Consider the following 21,123-nt stretch of genomic DNA (forward strand, 5'->3'; position numbering starts at 1 on the left):
CCACTATTACCCACTTAGCGCTACGAATGTCCAGTTGCATTTTCTACAGACAGAGTGTTTCAAAACTGCTCAATCAAAAGTATGGTTTAACTCTGTTAGCTGAATGCTCAGATCAGAAAGATGTTTCACAGAATGCTTCTGTGTAGTTTATATTTGAATATATTCCTTTTTCCACTACTACTCTCTTAGCGCTCCAAATGTCCAGTTGCATTTTCTACAGAAAGAGTGTTCAGATCTGCTCAATCAAAAGTATGGTTTAACTCTGTTAGCTGAATGCACAGATCAGAAAGAAGTTTCACAGAATGATTCTGTGTAGTTTATATTTGGAGACATTCCTTTTTCCACTATTACCCTCTTAGTGCTCCGAATCTCCACTTGCATTTTCTACAGAAAGAGTGTTTCAGAACGGCTCAATCAAAACTAAGGTTCAACTCTTTTAGTTGAACAAACAGAACAGAAAGAAGATTCACACAATTCTTCTGTGTAGTTTTCATTTGTAGACATTCTTTTTCCCAATATAGGCCTCTTAGCGCTCAGAATGTCCAATTGCAGTTTCTACAGAAGGAGTGTTTCAGAACGGCTCAATCAAAAGTAAGGTTCAACTCTGTTAGTTGAATGCACAGAACAGAAAGAAGTTTCATACAATGCTTCTGTGTAGTTTATATTTGAACATATTCTTTTTTCCACTATTACCCACTTAGCGCTAGGAATGTCCAGTTGCATTTTCTATAGACAGAGTGTTTCAAAACTGCTCAATCAAAAGTATGGTTTAACTCTGTTAGCTGAATGCTCAGATCAGAAAGAAGTTTCACAGAATGCTTCTGTGTAGTTTATATTTGAATATATTCCTTTTTCCACTACTACTCTCTTAGCGCTCCAAATGTCCAGTTGCATTTTCTACAGAAAGAGTGTTCAGATCTGCTCAATCAAAAGTATGGTTTACCTCTGTTAGCTGAATGCACAGATCAGAAAGAAGTTTCACCGAATGATTCTGTGTAGTTTATATTTGGAGACATTCCTTTTTCCACTATTACCCTCTTAGCGCTCCGAATCTCCACTTGCATTTTCTACAGAAAGAGTGTTTCAGAACGGCTCAATCAAAACTAAGGTTCAACTCTTTTAGTTGTACAAACAGAACAGAAAGAAGTTTCACACAATTCTTCTGTGTAGTTTTTATTTGTAGACATTCTTTTTCCCAATATAGGCCTCCTAGCACTCAGAATGTCCAATTGCAGTTTCTACAGAAAGAGTGTTTCAGAACGGCTCAATCAAAAGTAAGGTTCAACTCTGTTAGTTGAATGCACAGAACAGAAAGAATTTTCACAGAATGCTACTGTGTAGTTTATATTTGAATATATTCCTTTTTCCACTATTACCCTCTTAGCGCTCCGAATGTCCACTTGCATTTTCTACAGAAAGAGTGTTCAGAACTGCGCAATCAAAAGTATGGTTTAACTCTGTTAGCTTAATGAACATATCAGAAATAAGTTTCACAAAATGCTTCTGTGTAGTTTTTATTTGAAGATATTATTTTTCCCAATAGAGGCCTCTTAGCGCTCAGAATGTCCAATTGCAGTTTCTACAGAAAGAGTGTTTCAGAAAGGCTCAATCAAAGTAAGGTTCAACTCTGTTAGTTGAATGCACAGAACAGAAAGAAGTTTCATACAATGCTTCTGTGTAGTTTATATTTGAACATATTCTTTTTTCCACTATTACCCACTTAGCGCTACGAATGTCCAGTTGCATTTTCTACAGACAGAGTGTTTCAAAACTGCTCAATCAAAAGTATGGTTTAACTCTGTTAGCTGAATGCTCAGATCAGAAAGATGTTTCACAGAATGCTTCTGTGTAGTTTATATTTGAATATATTCCTTTTTCCACTACTACTCTCTTAGCGCTCCAAATGTCCAGTTGCATTTTCTACAGAAAGAGTGTTCAGATCTGCTCAATCAAAAGTATGGTTTAACTCTGTTACCTGAATGCACAGATCAGAAAGAAGTTTCACAGAATGATTCTGTGTAGTTTATATTTGGAGACATTCCTTTTTCCACTATTACCCTCTTAGCGCTCCGAATCTCCACTTGCATTTTCTACAGAAAGAGTGTTTCAGAACGGCTCAATCAAAACTAAGGTTCAACTCTTTTAGTTGAACAAACAGAACAGAAAGAAATTTCACACAATTCTTCTGTGTAGTTTTCATTTGTAGACATTCTTTTTCCCAATATAGGCCTCTTAGCGCTCAGAATGTCCAATTGCAGTTTCTACAGAAGGAGTGTTTCAGAACGGCTCAATCAAAAGTAAGGTTCAACTCTGTTAGTTGAATGCACAGAACAGAAAGAAGTTTCATACAATGCTTCTGTGTAGTTTATATTTGAACATATTTTTTTTCCACTATTACCCACTTAGCGCTACGAATGTCCAGTTGCATTTTCTACAGACAGAGTGTTTCAAAACTGCTCAATCCAAAGTATGGTTTAACTCTGTTAGCTGAATGCTCAGATCAGAAAGAAGTTTCACAGAATGCTTCTGTGTAGTTTATATTTGAATATATTCCTTTTTCCACTACTACTCTCTTAGCGCTCCAAATGTCCAGTTGCATTTTCTACAGAAAGAGTGTTCAGATCTGCTCAATCAAAAGTATGGTTTACCTCTGTTAGCTGAATGCACAGATCAGAATGAAGTTTCACCGAATGATTCTGTGTAGTTTATATTTGGAGACATTCCTTTTTCCACTATTACCCTCTTAGCGCTCCGAATCTCCACTTGCATTTTCTACAGAAAGAGTGTTTCAGAACGGCTCAATCAAAACTAAGGTTCAACTCTTTTAGTTGAACAAACAGAACAGAAAGAAGTTTCACACAATTCTTCTGTGTAGTTTTCATTTGTAGACATTCTTTTTCCCAATATAGGCCTCTTAGCGCTCAGAATGTCCAATTGCAGTTTCTACAAAAGGAGTGTTTCAGAACGGCTCAATCAAAAGAAAGGTTCAACTCTGTTAGTTGAATGCACAGAACAGAAAGAAGTTTCATACAATGCTTCTGTGTAGTTTATATTTGAACATATTCTTTTTTCCACTATTACGCACTTAGCGCTAGGAATGTCCAGTTGCATTTTCTATAGACAGAGTGTTTCAAAACTGCTCAATCAAAAGTATGGTTTAACTCTGTTAGCTGAATGCTCAGATCAGAAAGAAGTTTCACAGAATGCTTCTGTGTAGTTTATATTTGAATATATTCCTTTTTCCACTACTACTCTCTTAGCGCTCCAAATGTCCAGTTGCATTTTCTACAGAAAGAGTGTTCAGATCTGCTCAATCAAAAGTATGGTTTACCTCTGTTAGCTGAATGCACAGATCAGAAAGAAGTTTCACCGAATGATTCTGTGTAGTTTATATTTGGAGACATTCCTTTTTCCACTATTACCCTCTTAGCGCTCCGAATCTCCACTTGCATTTTCTACAGAAAGAGTGTTTCAGAACAGCTCAATCAAAACTAAGGTTCAACTCTTTTAGTTGTACAAACAGAACAGAAAGAAGTTTCACACAATTCTTCTGTGTAGTTTTTATTTGTAGACATTCTTTTTCCCAATATAGGCCTCCTAGCGCTCAGAATGTCCAATTGCAGTTTCTACAGAAAGAGTGTTTCAGAACGGCTCAATCAAAAGTAAGGTTCAACTCTGTTAGTTGAATGCACAGAACAGAAAGAAGTTTCATACAATGCTTCTGTGTAGTTTATATTTGAACATATTCTTTTTTCCACTATTACCCACTTAGCGCTAAGAATGTCCAGTTGCATTTTCTACAGACAGAGTGTTTCAAAACTGCTCAATCAAAAGTATGGTTTAACTCTGTTAGCTGAATGCTCAGATCAGAAAGAAGTTTCACAGAATGCTTCTGTGTAGTTTATATTTGAATATATTCCTTTTTCCACTACTACGCTCTTAGCGCTCCAAAAGTCCAGTTTCATTTTCTACAGAAAGAGTGTTCAGATCTGCTCAATCAAAAGTATGGTTTAACTCTGTTAGGTGAATGCACAGATCAGAAGGAAGTTTCACCGAATGATTCTGTGTAGTTTATATTTGAAGACATTCCTTTTTCCACTATTACCCTCTTAGCGCTCCGAATCTCCACTTGCATTTTCTACAAAAAGTGTGTTTCATAACTGCTCAATCAAAAATATGTTTTATCTCTGTTAACTGAATTTACAGATCAGAAATAAGTTTCACAGAATGCATCTGTGTAGTTTTTATTTGAAGATATTCTTTTTCCCAATGTAGGCCTCTTAGCGCTTAGCATGTCCAATTGCAGTTTCTACAGAAAGAGTGTTTCAGAACGGCTCAATCAAAAGTAAGGTTCAACTCTGTTAGTTGAATGCACGGAACAGAAAGAATTTTCACAGAATGCTACTGTGTAGTTTATATTTAAATATATTCCTTTTTCCACTATTACCATCTTAGCGCTCCGAATCTCCACTTGCATTTTCTAAAAAAGGAGTGTTTCATAACTGCTCAATCAAAAATATGTTTTATCTCTGTTAACTGAATTTACAGATCAGAAATCAGTTTCACAGAATGCATCTGTGTAGTTTTTATTTGAAGATATTCTTTTTCCCAATGTAGGCCTCTTAGCGCTTGGCATGTCCAATTGCAGTTTCTACAGAAAGAGTGTTTCAGAACGGTTCAATCAAAAGTAAGGTTCAACTCTGTTAGTTGAATGCACAGAACAGAAAGAATTTTCACAGAATGCTACTGTGTAGTTTATATTTGAATATATTCCTTTTTCCACTATTACCCTCTTAGCGCTCCGAATGTCCACTTGCATTTTCTACAGAAAGAGTGTTCAGAACTGCGCAATCAAAAGTATGGTTTAACTCTGTTAGCTTAATGAACATATCAGAAATAAGTTTCACACAATGCTTCTGTGTAGTTTTTATTTGAAGATATTATTTTTCCCAATAGAGGCCTCTTAGCGCTCCGAATGTCCAATTGCAGTTTCTACAGAAAGAGTGTTTCAGAAAGGCTCAATCAAAAGTAAGGTTCAACTCTGTTAGTTGAATGCACAGAACAGAAAGAAGTTTCATACAATGCTTCTGTGTAGTTTATATTTGAACATATTCTTTTTTCCACTATTACCCACTTAGCGCTACGAATGTCCAGTTGCATTTTCTACAGACAGAGTGTTTCAAAACTGCTCAATCAAAAGTATGGTTTAACTCTGTTAGCTGAATGCTCAGATCAGAAAGATGTTTCACAGAATGCTTCTGTGTAGTTTATATTTGAATATATTCCTTTTTCCACTACTACTCTCTTAGCGCTCCAAATGTCCAGTTGCATTTTCTACAGAAAGAGTGTTCAGATCTGCTCAATCAAAAGTATGGTTTAACTCTGTTAGCTGAATGCACAGATCAGAAAGAAGTTTCACAGAATGATTCTGTGTAGTTTATATTTGGAGACATTCCTTTTTCCACTATTACCCTCTTAGTGCTCCGAATCTCCACTTGCATTTTCTACAGAAAGAGTGTTTCAGAACGGCTCAATCAAAACTAAGGTTCAACTCTTTTAGTTGAACAAACAGAACAGAAAGAAGATTCACACAATTCTTCTGTGTAGTTTTCATTTGTAGACATTCTTTTTCCCAATATAGGCCTCTTAGCGCTCAGAATGTCCAATTGCAGTTTCTACAGAAGGAGTGTTTCAGAACGGCTCAATCAAAAGTAAGGTTCAACTCTGTTAGTTGAATGCACAGAACAGAAAGAAGTTTCATACAATGCTTCTGTGTAGTTTATATTTGAACATATTCTTTTTTCCACTATTACCCACTTAGCGCTAGGAATGTCCAGTTGCATTTTCTATAGACAGAGTGTTTCAAAACTGCTCAATCAAAAGTATGGTTTAACTCTGTTAGCTGAATGCTCAGATCAGAAAGAAGTTTCACAGAATGCTTCTGTGTAGTTTATATTTGAATATATTCCTTTTTCCACTACTACTCTCTTAGCGCTCCAAATGTCCAGTTGCATTTTCTACAGAAAGAGTGTTCAGATCTGCTCAATCAAAAGTATGGTTTACCTCTGTTAGCTGAATGCACAGATCAGAAAGAAGTTTCACCGAATGATTCTGTGTAGTTTATATTTGGAGACATTCCTTTTTCCACTATTACCCTCTTAGCGCTCCGAATCTCCACTTGCATTTTCTACAGAAAGAGTGTTTCAGAACGGCTCAATCAAAACTAAGGTTCAACTCTTTTAGTTGTACAAACAGAACAGAAAGAAGTTTCACACAATTCTTCTGTGTAGTTTTTATTTGTAGACATTCTTTTTCCCAATATAGGCCTCCTAGCACTCAGAATGTCCAATTGCAGTTTCTACAGAAAGAGTGTTTCAGAACGGCTCAATCAAAAGTAAGGTTCAACTCTGTTAGTTGAATGCACAGAACAGAAAGAATTTTCACAGAATGCTACTGTGTAGTTTATATTTGAATATATTCCTTTTTCCACTATTACCCTCTTAGCGCTCCGAATGTCCACTTGCATTTTCTACAGAAAGAGTGTTCAGAACTGCGCAATCAAAAGTATGGTTTAACTCTGTTAGCTTAATGAACATATCAGAAATAAGTTTCACACAATGCTTCTGTGTAGTTTTTATTTGAAGATATTATTTTTCCCAATAGAGGCCTCTTAGCGCTCAGAATGTCCAATTGCAGTTTCTACAGAAAGAGTGTTTCAGAAAGGCTCAATCAAAGTAAGGTTCAACTCTGTTAGTTGAATGCACAGAACAGAAAGAAGTTTCATACAATGCTTCTGTGTAGTTTATATTTGAACATATTCTTTTTTCCACTATTACCCACTTAGCGCTACGAATGTTCAGTTGCATTTTCTACAGACAGAGTGTTTCAAAACTGCTCAATCAAAAGTATGGTTTAACTCTGTTAGCTGAATGCTCAGATCAGAAAGATGTTTCACAGAATGCTTCTGTGTAGTTTATATTTGAATATATTCCTTTTTCCACTACTACTCTCTTAGCGCTCCAAATGTCCAGTTGCATTTTCTACAGAAAGAGTGTTCAGATCTGCTCAATCAAAAGTATGGTTTAACTCTGTTACCTGAATGCACAGATCAGAAAGAAGTTTCACAGAATGATTCTGTGTAGTTTATATTTGGAGACATTCCTTTTTCCACTATTACCCTCTTAGCGCTCCGAATCTCCACTTGCATTTTCTACAGAAAGAGTGTTTCAGAACGGCTCAATCAAAACTAAGGTTCAACTCTTTTAGTTGAACAAACAGAACAGAAAGAAATTTCACACAATTCTTCTGTGTAGTTTTCATTTGTAGACATTCTTTTTCCCAATATAGGCCTCTTAGCGCTCAGAATGTCCAATTGCAGTTTCTACAGAAGGAGTGTTTCAGAACGGCTCAATCAAAAGTAAGGTTCAACTCTGTTAGTTGAATGCACAGAACAGAAAGAAGTTTCATACAATGCTTCTGTGTAGTTTATATTTGAACATATTTTTTTTCCACTATTACCCACTTAGCGCTACGAATGTCCAGTTGCATTTTCTACAGACAGAGTGTTTCAAAACTGCTCAATCCAAAGTATGGTTTAACTCTGTTAGCTGAATGCTCAGATCAGAAAGAAGTTTCACAGAATGCTTCTGTGTAGTTTATATTTGAATATATTCCTTTTTCCACTACTACTCTCTTAGCGCTCCAAATGTCCAGTTGCATTTTCTACAGAAAGAGTGTTCAGATCTGCTCAATCAAAAGTATGGTTTACCTCTGTTAGCTGAATGCACAGATCAGAATGAAGTTTCACCGAATGATTCTGTGTAGTTTATATTTGGAGACATTCCTTTTTCCACTATTACCCTCTTAGCGCTCCGAATCTCCACTTGCATTTTCTACAGAAAGAGTGTTTCAGAACGGCTCAATCAAAACTAAGGTTCAAATCTTTTAGTTGTACAAACAGAACAGAAAGAAGTTTCACACAATTCTTCTGTGTAGTTTTTATTTGTAGACATTCTTTTTCCCAATATAGGCCTCCTAGCGCTCAGAATGTCCAATTGCAGTTTCTACAGAAAGAGTGTTTCAGAACGGCTCAATCAAAAGTAAGGTTCAACTCTGTTAGTTGAATGCACGGAACAGAAAGAATTTTCACAGAATGCTACTGTGTAGTTTATATTTAAATATATTCCTTTTTCCACTATTACCATCTTAGCGCTCCGAATCTCCACTTGCATTTTCTACAAAAGGAGTGTTTCGTAACTGCTCAATCAAAAATATGTTTTATCTCTGTTAACTGAATTTACAGATCAGAAATCAGTTTCACAGAATGCATCTGTGTAGTTTTTATTTGAAGATATTCTTTTTCCCAATGTAGGCCTCTTAGCGCTTAGCATGTCCAATTGCAGTTTCTACAGAAAGAGTGTTTCAGAACGGCTGAATCAAAAGTAAGGTTCAACTCTGTTAGTTGAATGCACAGAACAGAAAGAATTTTCACAGAATGCTACTGTGTAGTTTATATTTGAATATATTCCTTTTTCCACTATTACCCTCTTAGCGCTCCGAATGTCCACTTGCATTTTCTACAGAAAGAGTGTTCAGAACTGCGCAATCAAAAGTATGGTTTAACTCTGTTAGCTTAATGAACATATCAGAAATAAGTTTCACACAATGCTTCTGTGTAGTTTTTATTTGAAGATATTATTTTTCCCAATAGAGGCCTCTTAGCGCTCAGAATGTCCAATTGCAGTTTCTACAGAAAGAGTGTTTCAGAAAGGCTCAATCAAAGTAAGGTTCAACTCTGTTAGTTGAATGCACAGAACAGAAAGAAGTTTCATACAATGCTTCTGTGTAGTTTATATTTGAACATATTCTTTTTTCCACTATTACCCACTTAGCGCTACGAATGTCCAGTTGCATTTTCTACAGACAGAGTGTTTCAAAACTGCTCAATCAAAAGTATGGTTTAACTCTGTTAGCTGAATGCTCAGATCAGAAAGATGTTTCACAGAATGCTTCTGTGTAGTTTATATTTGAATATATTCCTTTTTCCACTACTACTCTCTTAGCGCTCCAAATGTCCAGTTGCATTTTCTACAGAAAGAGTGTTCAGATCTGCTCAATCAAAAGTATGGTTTAACTCTGTTACCTGAATGCACAGATCAGAAAGAAGTTTCACAGAATGATTCTGTGTAGTTTATATTTGGAGACATTCCTTTTTCCACTATTACCCTCTTAGCGCTCCGAATCTCCACTTGCATTTTCTACAGAAAGAGTGTTTCAGAACGGCTCAATCAAAACTAAGGTTCAACTCTTTTAGTTGAACAAACAGAACAGAAAGAAATTTCACACAATTCTTCTGTGTAGTTTTCATTTGTAGACATTCTTTTTCCCAATATAGGCCTCTTAGCGCTCAGAATGTCCAATTGCAGTTTCTACAGAAGGAGTGTTTCAGAACGGCTCAATCAAAAGTAAGGTTCAACTCTGTTAGTTGAATGCACAGAACAGAAAGAAGTTTCATACAATGCTTCTGTGTAGTTTATATTTGAACATATTTTTTTTCCACTATTACCCACTTAGCGCTACGAATGTCCAGTTGCATTTTCTACAGACAGAGTGTTTCAAAACTGCTCAATCCAAAGTATGGTTTAACTCTGTTAGCTGAATGCTCAGATCAGAAAGAAGTTTCACAGAATGCTTCTGTGTAGTTTATATTTGAATATATTCCTTTTTCCACTACTACTCTCTTAGCGCTCCAAATGTCCAGTTGCATTTTCTACAGAAAGAGTGTTCAGATCTGCTCAATCAAAAGTATGGTTTACCTCTGTTAGCTGAATGCACAGATCAGAATGAAGTTTCACCGAATGATTCTGTGTAGTTTATATTTGGAGACATTCCTTTTTCCACTATTACCCTCTTAGCGCTCCGAATCTCCACTTGCATTTTCTACAGAAAGAGTGTTTCAGAACGGCTCAATCAAAACTAAGGTTCAAATCTTTTAGTTGTACAAACAGAACAGAAAGAAGTTTCACACAATTCTTCTGTGTAGTTTTTATTTGTAGACATTCTTTTTCCCAATATAGGCCTCCTAGCGCTCAGAATGTCCAATTGCAGTTTCTACAGAAAGAGTGTTTCAGAACGGCTCAATCAAAAGTAAGGTTCAACTCTGTTAGTTGAATGCACGGAACAGAAAGAATTTTCACAGAATGCTACTGTGTAGTTTATATTTAAATATATTCCTTTTTCCACTATTACCATCTTAGCGCTCCGAATCTCCACTTGCATTTTCTACAAAAGGAGTGTTTCGTAACTGCTCAATCAAAAATATGTTTTATCTCTGTTAACTGAATTTACAGATCAGAAATCAGTTTCACAGAATGCATCTGTGTAGTTTTTATTTGAAGATATTCTTTTTCCCAATGTAGGCCTCTTAGCGCTTAGCATGTCCAATTGCAGTTTCTACAGAAAGAGTGTTTCAGAACGGCTGAATCAAAAGTAAGGTTCAACTCTGTTAGTTGAATGCACAGAACAGAAAGAATTTTCACAGAATGCTACTGTGTAGTTTATATTTGAATATATTCCTTTTTCCACTATTACCCTCTTAGCGCTCCGAATGTCCACTTGCATTTTCTACAGAAAGAGTGTTCAGAACTGCGCAATCAAAAGTATGGTTTAACTCTGTTAGCTTAATGAACATATCAGAAATAAGTTTCACACAATGCTTCTGTGTAGTTTTTATTTGAAGATATTATTTTTCCCAATAGAGGCCTCTTAGCGCTCAGAATGTCCAATTGCAGTTTCTACAGAAAGAGTGTTTCAGAAAGGCTCAATCAAAAGTAAGGTTCAACTCTGTTAGTTGAATGCACAGAACAGAAAGAAGTTTCATACAATGCTTCTGTGTAGTTTATATTTGAACATATTCTTTTTTCCACTATTACCCACTTAGCGCTACGAATGTCCAGTTGCATTTTCTACAGACAGAGTGTTTCAAAACTGCTCAATCAAAAGTATGGTTTAACTCTGTTAGCTGAATGCTCAGATCAGAAAGATGTTTCACAGAATGCTTCTGTGTAGTTTATATTTGAATATATTCCTTTTTCCACTACTACTCTCTTAGCGCTCCAAATGTCCAGTTGCATTTTCTACAGAAAGAGTGTTCAGATCTGCTCAATCAAAAGTATGGTTTAACTCTGTTAGCTGAATGCACAGATCAGAAAGAAGTTTCACAGAATGATTCTGTGTAGTTTATATTTGGAGACATTCCTTTTTCCACTATTACCCTCTTAGCGCTCCGAATCTCCACTTGCATTTTCTACAGAAAGAGTGTTTCAGAACGGCTCAATCAAAACTAAGGTTCAACTCTTTTAGTTGAACAAACAGAACAGAAAGAAGTTTCACACAATTCTTCTGTGTAGTTTTCATTTGTAGACATTCTTTTTCCCAATATAGGCCTCTTAGCGCTCAGAATGTCCAATTGCAGTTTCTACAGAAGGAGTGTTTCAGAACGGCTCAATCAAAAGTAAGGTTCAACTCTGTTAGTTGAATGCACAGAACAGAAAGAAGTTTCATACAATGCTTCTGTGTAGTTTATATTTGAACATATTCTTTTTTCCACTATTACCCACTTAGCGCTACGAATGTCCAGTTGCATTTTCTACAGACAGAGTGTTTCAAAACTGCTCAATCAAAAGTATGGTTTAACTCTGTTAGCTGAATGCTCAGATCAGAAAGAAGTTTCACAGAATGCTTCTGTGTAGTTTATATTTGAATATATTCCTTTTTCCACTACTACGCTCTTAGCGCTCCAAATGTCCAGTTCCATTTTCTACAGAAAGAGTGTTCAGATCTGCTCAATCAAAAGTATGGTTTAACTCTGTTAGCTGAATGCACAGATCAGAAAGAAGTTTCACCGAAAGATTCTGTGTAGTTTATATTTGAAGACATTCCTTTTTCCACTATTACCCTCTTAGCGCTCCGAATCTCCACTTGCATTTTCTACAAAAAGAGTGTTTCATAACTGCTCAATCAAAAATATATTTTATCTCTGTTAACTGAATTTACAGATCAGAAATAAGTTTCACAGAATGCATCTGTGTAGTTTTTATTTGAAGATATTCTTTTTCCCAATGTAGGCCTCTTAGCGCTTAGCATGTCCAATTGCAGTTTCTACAGAAAGAGTGTTTCAGAACGGCTCAATCAAAAGTAAGGTTCAACTCTGTTATTTGAATGCACAGAACAGAAAGAATTTTCACAGAATGCTACTGTGTAGTTTATATTTAAATATATTCCTTTTTCCACTATTACCATCTTAGCGCTCCGAATCTCCACTTGCATTTTCTACAAAAAGAGTGTTTCATAACTGCTCAATCAAAAATATGTTTTATCTCTGTTAACTGAATTTACAGATCAGAAATAAGTTTCACAGAATGCATCTGTGTAGTTTTTATTTGAAGATATTCTTTTTCCCAATGTAGGCCTCTTAGCGCTTAGCATGTCCAATTGCAGTTTCTACAGAAAGATTGTTTCAGAACGGCTCAATCAAAGCTAAGGTTCAACTCTTTTAGTTGAACAAACAGAACAGAAAGAAGTTTCACACAATTCTTCTGTGTAGTTTTTATTTGTAGACATTCTTTTTCCCAATATAGGCCTCCTAGCGCTCAGAATGTCCAATTGCAGTTTCTACAGAAAGAGTGTTTCAGAAAGGCTCAATCAAAAGTAAGGTTCAACTCTGTTAGTTGAATGCACAGAACAGAAAGAAGTTTCATACAATGCTTCTGTGTAGTTTATATTTGAACATATTCTTTTTTCCACTATTACCCACTTAGCGCTACGAATGTCCAGTTGCATTTTCTACAGACAGAGTGTTTCAAAACTGCTCAATCAAAAGTATGGTTTAACTCTGTTAGCTGAATGCTCAGATCAGAAAGAAGTTTCACAGAATGCTTCTGTGTAGTTTATATTTGAATATATTCCTTTTTCCACTACTAAGCTCTTAGCGCTCCAAAGGTCCAGTTGCATTTTCTACAGAAAGAGTGTTCAGATCTGCTCAATCAAAAGTATGGTTTAACTCTGTTAGGTGAATGCACAGATCAGAAGGAAGTTTCACCGAATGATTCTGTGTAGTTTATATTTGAAGACATTCCTTTTTCCACTATTACCCTCTTAGCGCTCCGAATCTTCACTTGCATTTTCTACAAAAAGAGTGTTTCATAACTGCTCAATCAAAAATATGTTTTATCTCTGTTAACTGAATTTACAGATCAGAAATAAGTTTCACAGAATGCATCTGTGTAGTTTTTATTTGAAGATATTCTTTTTCCCAATGTAGGCCTTTTAGCGCTTAGCATGTCCAATTGCAGTTTCTACAGAAAGAGTGTTTCAGAACGGCTCAATCAAAAGTAAGGTTCAACTCTGTTATTTGAATGCACAGAACAGAAAGAATTTTCACAGAATGCTACTGTGTAGTTTATATTTAAATATATTCCTTTTTCCACTATTACCATCTTAGCGCTCCGAATCTCCACTTGCATTTTGTACAAAAAGAGTGTTTAATAACTGCTCAATCAAAAATATGTTTTATCTCTGTTAACTGAATTTACAGATCAGAAATGAGTTTCACAGAATGCATCTGTGTAGTTTTTATTTGAAGATATTCTTTTTCCCAATGTAGGCCTCTTAGCGCTTAGCATGTCCAATTGCAGTTTCTACAGAAAGAGTGTTTCAGAACGGCTCAATCAAATGTAAGGTTCAACTCTGTTAGTTGAATGCACAGAACAGAAAGAATTTTCACAGAATGCTACTGTGTAGTTTATATTTGAATATATTCCTTTTTCCACTATTACCCTCTTAGCGCTCCGAATGTCCACTTGCATTTTCTACAGAATGAGTGTTCAGAACTGCGCAATCAAAAGTATGGTTTAACTCTGTTAGCTTAATGAATATATCAGAAATAAGTTTCACACAATGCTTCTGTGTAGTTTTTATTTGAAGATATTATTTTTCCCAATAGAGGCCTCTTAGCGCTCAGAATTTCCAATTGCAGTTTCTACAGAAAGAGTGTTTCAGAAAGGCTCAATCAAAAGTAAGGTTCAACTCTGTTAGTTGAATGCACAGAACAGAAAGAAGTTTCATACAATGCTTCTGTGTAGTTTATATTTGAACATATTCTTTTTTCCACTATTACCCACTTAACGCTACGAATGTCCAGTTGCATTTTCTACAGACAGAGTGTTTCAAAACTGCTCAATCAAAAGTATGGTTTAACTCTGTTAGCTGAATGCTCAGATCAGAAAGAAGTTTCACAGAATGCTTCTGTGTAGTTTATATTTGAATATATTCCTTTTTCCACTACTACTCTCTTAGCGCTCCAAATGTCCAGTTGCATTTTCTACAGAAAGAGTATTCAGATCTGCTCAATCAAAAGTATGGTTTAACTCTGTTAGCTGAATGCACAGATCAGAAAGAAGTTTCACAGAATGATTCTGTGTAGTTTATATTTGGAGACATTCCTTTTTCCACTATTACCCTCTTAGTGCTCCGAATCTCCACTTGCATTTTCTACAGAAAGAGTGTTTCAGAACGGCTCAATCAAAACTAAGGTTCAACTCTTTTAGTTGAACAAACAGAACAGAAAGAAGTTTCACACAATTCTTCTGTGTAGTTTTTATTTGTAGACATTCTTTTTCCCAATATAGGCCTCTTAGCGCTCAGAATGTCCAATTGCAGTTTCTACAGAAAGAGTGTTTCAGAACGGCTCAATCAAAAGTAAGGTTCAACTCTGTTAGTTGAATGCACAGAACAGAAAGAAGTTTCATACAATGCTTCTGTGTAGTTTATATTTGAACATATTCTTTTTTCCACTATTACCCACTTAGCGCTACGAATGTCCACTTGCAATTTCTACAGACAGAGTGTTTCAAAACTGCTCAATCAAAAGTATGGTTTAACTCTGTTAGCTGAATGCTCAGATCAGAAAGAAGTTTCACAGAATGCTTCTGTGTAGTTTATATTTGAATATATTCCTTTTTACACTACTAAGCTCTTAGCGCTCCAAATGTCCAGTTCCATTTTCTACAGAAAGAGTGTTCAGATCTGCTCAATCAAAAGTATGGTTTAACTCTGTTAGCTGAATGCACAGATCAGAAAGAAGTTTCACAGAATGATTCTGTGTAGTTTATATTTGGAGACATTCCTTTTTCCACTATTACCCTCTTAGCGCTCCGAATCTCCACTTGCATTTTCTACAAAAAGAGTGTTTCATAACTGCTCAATCAAAAATATGTTTTATTTCTGTTAACTGAATTTACAGATCAGAAATAAGTTTCACAGAATGCATCTGTGTAGTTTTTATTTGAAGATATTGTTTTTCCCAATGTAGGCCTCTTAGCGCTTAGCATGTCCAATTGCAGTTTCTACAGAAAGAGTGTTTCAGAACGGCTCAATCAAAAGTAAGGTTCAACTCTGTTAGTTGAATGCACAGAACAGAAAGAATTTTCACAGAATTCTACTGTGTAGTTTATAATTAAATATATTCCTTTTTCCACTATTACCAACTTAGCGCTCCGAATCTCCACTTGCATTTTCTACAAAAAGAGTGTTTCATAACTGCTCAATCAAAAATATGTTTTATCTCTGTTAACTGAATTTACAGATCAAAATAAGTTTCACAGAATGCATCTGTGTAGTTTTTATTTGAAGATATTCTTTTTCCCAATGTAGGCCTCTTAGCGCTTAGCATGTCCAGTTGCAGTTTCTACAGAAAGAGTGTTTCAGAACGGCTCAATCAAAAGTAAGGTTCAACTCTGTTAGTTGAATGCACAGAACAGAAAGAATTTTCACAGAATGCTACTGTGTAGTTTATATTTGAATATATTCCTTTTTCCACTATTACCCTCTTAGCGCTCCGAATCTCCACTTGCATTTTCTACAGAAAGAGTGTTCAGAACTGCGCAATCAAAAGTATGGTTTAACTCTGTTAGATTAATGAACATATCAGAAATAAGTTTCACACAATGCTTCTGTGTAGTTTTTATTTGAAGATATTATTTTTCCCAATACAGGCCTCTTAGCGCTCAGAATGTCCAATTGCAGTTTCTAAAGAAAGAGTGTTTCAGAAAGGCTCAATCAAAAGTAAGGTTCAACTCTGTTAGTTGAATGCACAGAACAGAAAGAAGTTTCATACAATGCTTCTGAGTAGTTTATATTTGAACATATTCTTTTTTCCACTATTACCCACTTAGCGCTACGAATGTCCAGTTGCATTTCCTACAGACAGAGTGTTTCAACACTGCTCAATCAAAAGTATGGTTTAACTCTGTTAGCTGAATGCTCAGATCAGAAAGAAGTTTCACAGAATGCTTCTGTGTAGTTTATATTTGAATATATTCCTTTTTCCACTACTACTCTCTTAGCGCTCCAAATGTCCAGTTGCATTTTCTACAGAAAGAGTGTTCAGATCTGCTCAATCAAAAGTATGGTTTAACTCTGTTAGCTGAATGCACAGATCAGAGACAAGTTTCACAGAATGATTCTGTGTAGTTTATATTTGGAGACATTCCTTTTTCCACTATTACCCTCTTAGCGCTCCGAATCTCCACTTGCATTTTCTACAGAAAGGGTGTTTCAGAACGGCTCTATCAAAACTAAGGTTCAACTCTTTTAGTTGAACAAACAGAACAGAAAGAAGTTTCACACAATTCTTCTGTGTAGTTTTTATTTGTAGACATTCTTTTTCCCAATATAGGCCTCCTAGCGCTCAGAATGTCCAATTGCAGTTTCTACAGAAAGAGTGTTTCAGAACGGCTCTATCAAAACTAAGGTTCAACTCTTTTAGTTGAACAAACAGAACAGAAAGAAGTTTCACACAATTCTTCTGTGTAGTTTTTATTTGTAGACATTCTTTTTCCCAATATAGGCCTCTTAGCGCTCAGAATGTCCAATTGCAGTTTCTACAGAAAGAGTGTTTCAGAACGGCTCAATCAAAAGTAAGGTTCAAATCTGTTGTTTGAATGCACAGAACAGAAAGAAGTTTCATACAATGCTTCTGTGTAGTTTATATTTGAACATATTCTTTTTTCCACTATTACCCACTTAGCGCTACGAATGTCCAGTTGCATTTTCTACAGACAGAGTGTTTCAAAACTGCTCAATCAAATGTATGGTTTAACTCTGTTAGCTGAATGCTCAGATCAGAAAGAAGTTTCACAGAATGCTTCTGTGTAGTTTATATTTGAATATATTCCTTTTTCCACTACTACTCTCTTAGCGCTCCAAATGTCCAGTTGCATTTTCTACAGAAAGAGTGTTCAGATCTGCTCAATCAAAAGTATGGTTTAACACTGTTAGCTGAATGCACAGATCAGAAAGAAGTTTCACAGAATGATTCTGTGTAGTTTATATTTGGAGACATTCCTTTTTCCACTATTAACCTCTTAGCGCTCCGAATCTCCACTTGCATTTTCTACAGAAAGAGTGTTTCAGAACGGCTCAATCAAAACTAAGGTTCAACTCTTTTAGTTGAACAAACAGAACAGAAAGAAGTTTCACACAATTCTTCTGTGTAGTTTTTATTTGTAGACATTCTTTTTCCCAATATAGGCCTCTTAGCGCTCAGAATGTCCAATTGCAGTTTCTACAGAAAGAGTGTTTCAGAACGGCTCAATCAAAAGTAAGGTTCAACTCTGTTAGTTGAATGCACAGAACAGAAAGAAGTTTCATACAATGCTTCTGTGTAGTTTATATTTGAACATATTCTTTTTTCCACTATTACCCACTTAGCGCTACGAATGTCCAGTTGCATTTTCTACAGACAGAGTGTTTCAAAACTGCTCAATCAAAAGTATGGTTTAACTCTGTTAGCTGAATGCTCAGATCAGAAAGAAGTTTCACAGAATGCTTCTGTGTAGTTTATATTTGAATATATTCATTTTTCCACTACTACGCTCTTAGCGCTCCAAATGTCCATTTGCATTTTCTACAGAAAGAGTGTTCAGATCTGCTCAATCAAAAGTATGGTTTAACTCTGTTAGCTGAATGCACAGATCAGAAAGAAGTTTCACCGAATGATTCTGTGTAGTTTATATTTGAAGACATTCCTTTTTCCACTATTACCCTCTTAGCGCTCCGAATCTCCACTTGCATTTTCTACAAAAAGAGTGTTTCATAACTGCTCAATCAAAAATATGTTTTATCTCTGTTAACTGAATTTACAGATCAAAATAAGTTTCACAGAATGCATCTGTGTAGTTTTTATTTGAAGATATTCTTTTTCCCAATGTAGGCCTCTTAGCGCTTAGCATGTCCAGTTGCAGTTTCTACAGAAAGAGTGTTTCAGAACGGCTCAATCAAAAGTAAGGTTCAACTCTGTTAGTTGAATGCACAGAACAGAAAGAATTTTCACAGAATGCTACTGTGTAGTTTATATTTGAATATATTCCTTTTTCCACTATTACCCTCTTAGCGCTCCGAATGTCCACTTGCATTTTCTACAGAAAGAGTGTTCAGAACTGCGCAATCAAAAGTATGGTTTAACTCTGTTAGCTTAATGAACATATCAGAAATAAGTTTCACACAATGCTTCTGTGTAGTTTTTATTTGAAGATATTATTTTTCCTAATATAGGCCTCTTAGCGCTCAGAATGTCCAATTGCAGTTTCTAAAGAAAGAGTGTTTCAGAAAGGCTCAATCAAAAGTAAGGTTCAACTCTGTTAGTTGAATGCACAGAACAGAAAGAAGTTTCATACAATGCTTCTGAGTAGTTTATATTTGAACATATTCTTTTTTCCACTATTACCCACTTAGCGCTACGAATGTCCAGTTGCATTTCCTACAGACAGAGTGTTTCAAAACTGCTCAATCAAAAGTATGGTTTAACTCTGTTAGCTGAATGCTCAGATCAGAAAGAAGTTTCACAGAATGCTTCTGTGTAATTTATATTTGAATATATTCCTTTTTCCACTACTACTCTCTTAGCGCTCCAAATGTCCAGTTGCATTTTCTACAGAAAGAGTGTTCAGATCTGCTCAATCAAAAGTATGTTTTAACTCTGTTAGCTGAATGCACAGATCAGAAAGAAGTTTCACAGAATGATTCTGTGTAGTTTATATTTGGAGACATTCCTTTTTCCACTATTACCCTCTTAGCGCTCCGAATCTCCACTTGCATTTTCTACAGAAAGGGTGTTTCAGAACGGCTCTATCAAAACTAAGGTTCAACTCTTTTAGTTGAACAAACAGAACAGAAAGAAGTTTCACACAATTCTTCTGTGTAGTTTTTATTTGTAGACATTCTTTTTCCCAATATAGGCCTCCTAGCGCACAGAATGTCCAATTGCAGTTTCTACAGAAAGAGTGTTTCAGAACGGCTCTATCAAAACTAAGGTTCAAATCTTTTAGTTGAACAAACAGAACAGAAAGAAGTTTCACACAATTCTTCTGTATAGTTTTTATTTATAGACATTCTTTTTCCCAATATAGGCCTCTTAGCGCTCAGAATGTCCAATTGCAGTTTCTACAGAAAGAGTGTTTCAGAACGGCTCAATCAAAAGTAAGGTTCAAATCTGTTAGTTGAATGCACAGAACAGAAAGAAGTTTCATATAATGCTTCTGTGTAGTTTATATTTGAACATATTCTTTTTTCCACTATTACCCACTTAGCGCTACGAATGTCCAGTTGCATTTTCTACAGACAGAGTGTTTCAAAACTGCTCAATCAAATGTATGGTTTAACTCTGTTAGCTGAATGCTCAGATCAGAAAGAAGTTTCACAGAATGCTTCTGTGTAGTTTATATTTGAATATATTCCTTTTTCCACTACTACTCTCTTAGCGCTCCAAATGTCCAGTTGCATTTTCTACAGAAAGAGTGTTCAGATCTGCTCAATCAAAAGTATGGTTTAACACTGTTAGCTGAATGCACAGATCAGAAAGAAGTTTCACAGAATGATTCTGTGTAGTTTATATTTGGAGACATTCCTTTTTCCACTATTAACCTCTTAGCGCTCCGAATCTCCACTTGCATTTTCTACAGAAAGAGTGTTTCAGAACGGCTCAATCAAAACTAACGTTCAACTCTTTTAGTTGAACAAACAGAACAGAAAGAAGTTTCACACAATTCTTCTGTGTAGTTTTCATTTGTAGACATTCTTTTTCCCAATATAGGCCTCTTAGCGCTCAGAATGTCCAATTGCAGTTTCTACAGAAAGAGTGTTTCAGAACGGCTCAATCAAAAGTAAGGTTCAACTCTGTTAGTTGAATGCACAGAACAGAAAGAAGTTTCATACAATGCTTCTGTGTAGTTTATATTTGAACATATTCTTTTTTCCACTATTACCCACTTAGCGCTACGAATGTCCAGTTGCATTTTCTACAGACAGAGTGTTTCAAAACTGCTCAATCAAAAGTATGGTTTAACTCTGTTAGCTGAATGCTCAGATCAGAAAGAAGTTTCACAGAATGCTTCTGTGTAGTTTATATTTGAATATATTCCTTTTTCCACTACTACATTCTTAGCGCTCCAAATGTCCAGTTGCATTTTCTACAGAAAGAGTGTTCAGATCTGCTCAATCAAAGGTATGGTGTAACTCTGTTAGCTGAATGCACAGATCAGAAAGAAGTTTCACCGAATGATTCTGTGTAGTTTATATTTGAAGACATTCCTTTTTCCACTATTACCCTCTTAGCGCTCCGAATCTCCACTTGCATTTTCTACAGAAAGAGTGTTTCATAACTGCTCAATCAAAAATATGTTTTATCTCTGTTAACTGAATTTACAGATCAGAAATAAGTTTCACAGAATGCATCTGTGTAGTTTTTATTTGAAGATATTCTTTTTCCCAATGTAGGCCTCTTAGCGCTTAGCATGTCCAATTGCAGTTTCTACAGAAAGAGTGTTTCAGAACGGCTCAATCAAAAGTAAGATTCAACTCTGTTACTTGAATGCACAGAAGAGAAAGAATTTTCACAGAATGCTACTGTGTAGTTTATATTTGAATATATTCCTTTTTCCACTATTACCCTCTTAGCGCTCCGAATGTCCACTTGCATTTTCTACAGAAAGAGTGTTCAGATCTGCGCAATCAAAAGTATGGTTTAACTCTGTTAGCTTAATGAACATATCAGAAATAAGTTTCACA

Source organism: Symphalangus syndactylus, chromosome 17, assembly GCF_028878055.3.
Source record: "Symphalangus syndactylus isolate Jambi chromosome 17, NHGRI_mSymSyn1-v2.1_pri, whole genome shotgun sequence".
NCBI classification, from domain to species: domain Eukaryota; kingdom Metazoa; phylum Chordata; class Mammalia; order Primates; family Hylobatidae; genus Symphalangus; species Symphalangus syndactylus.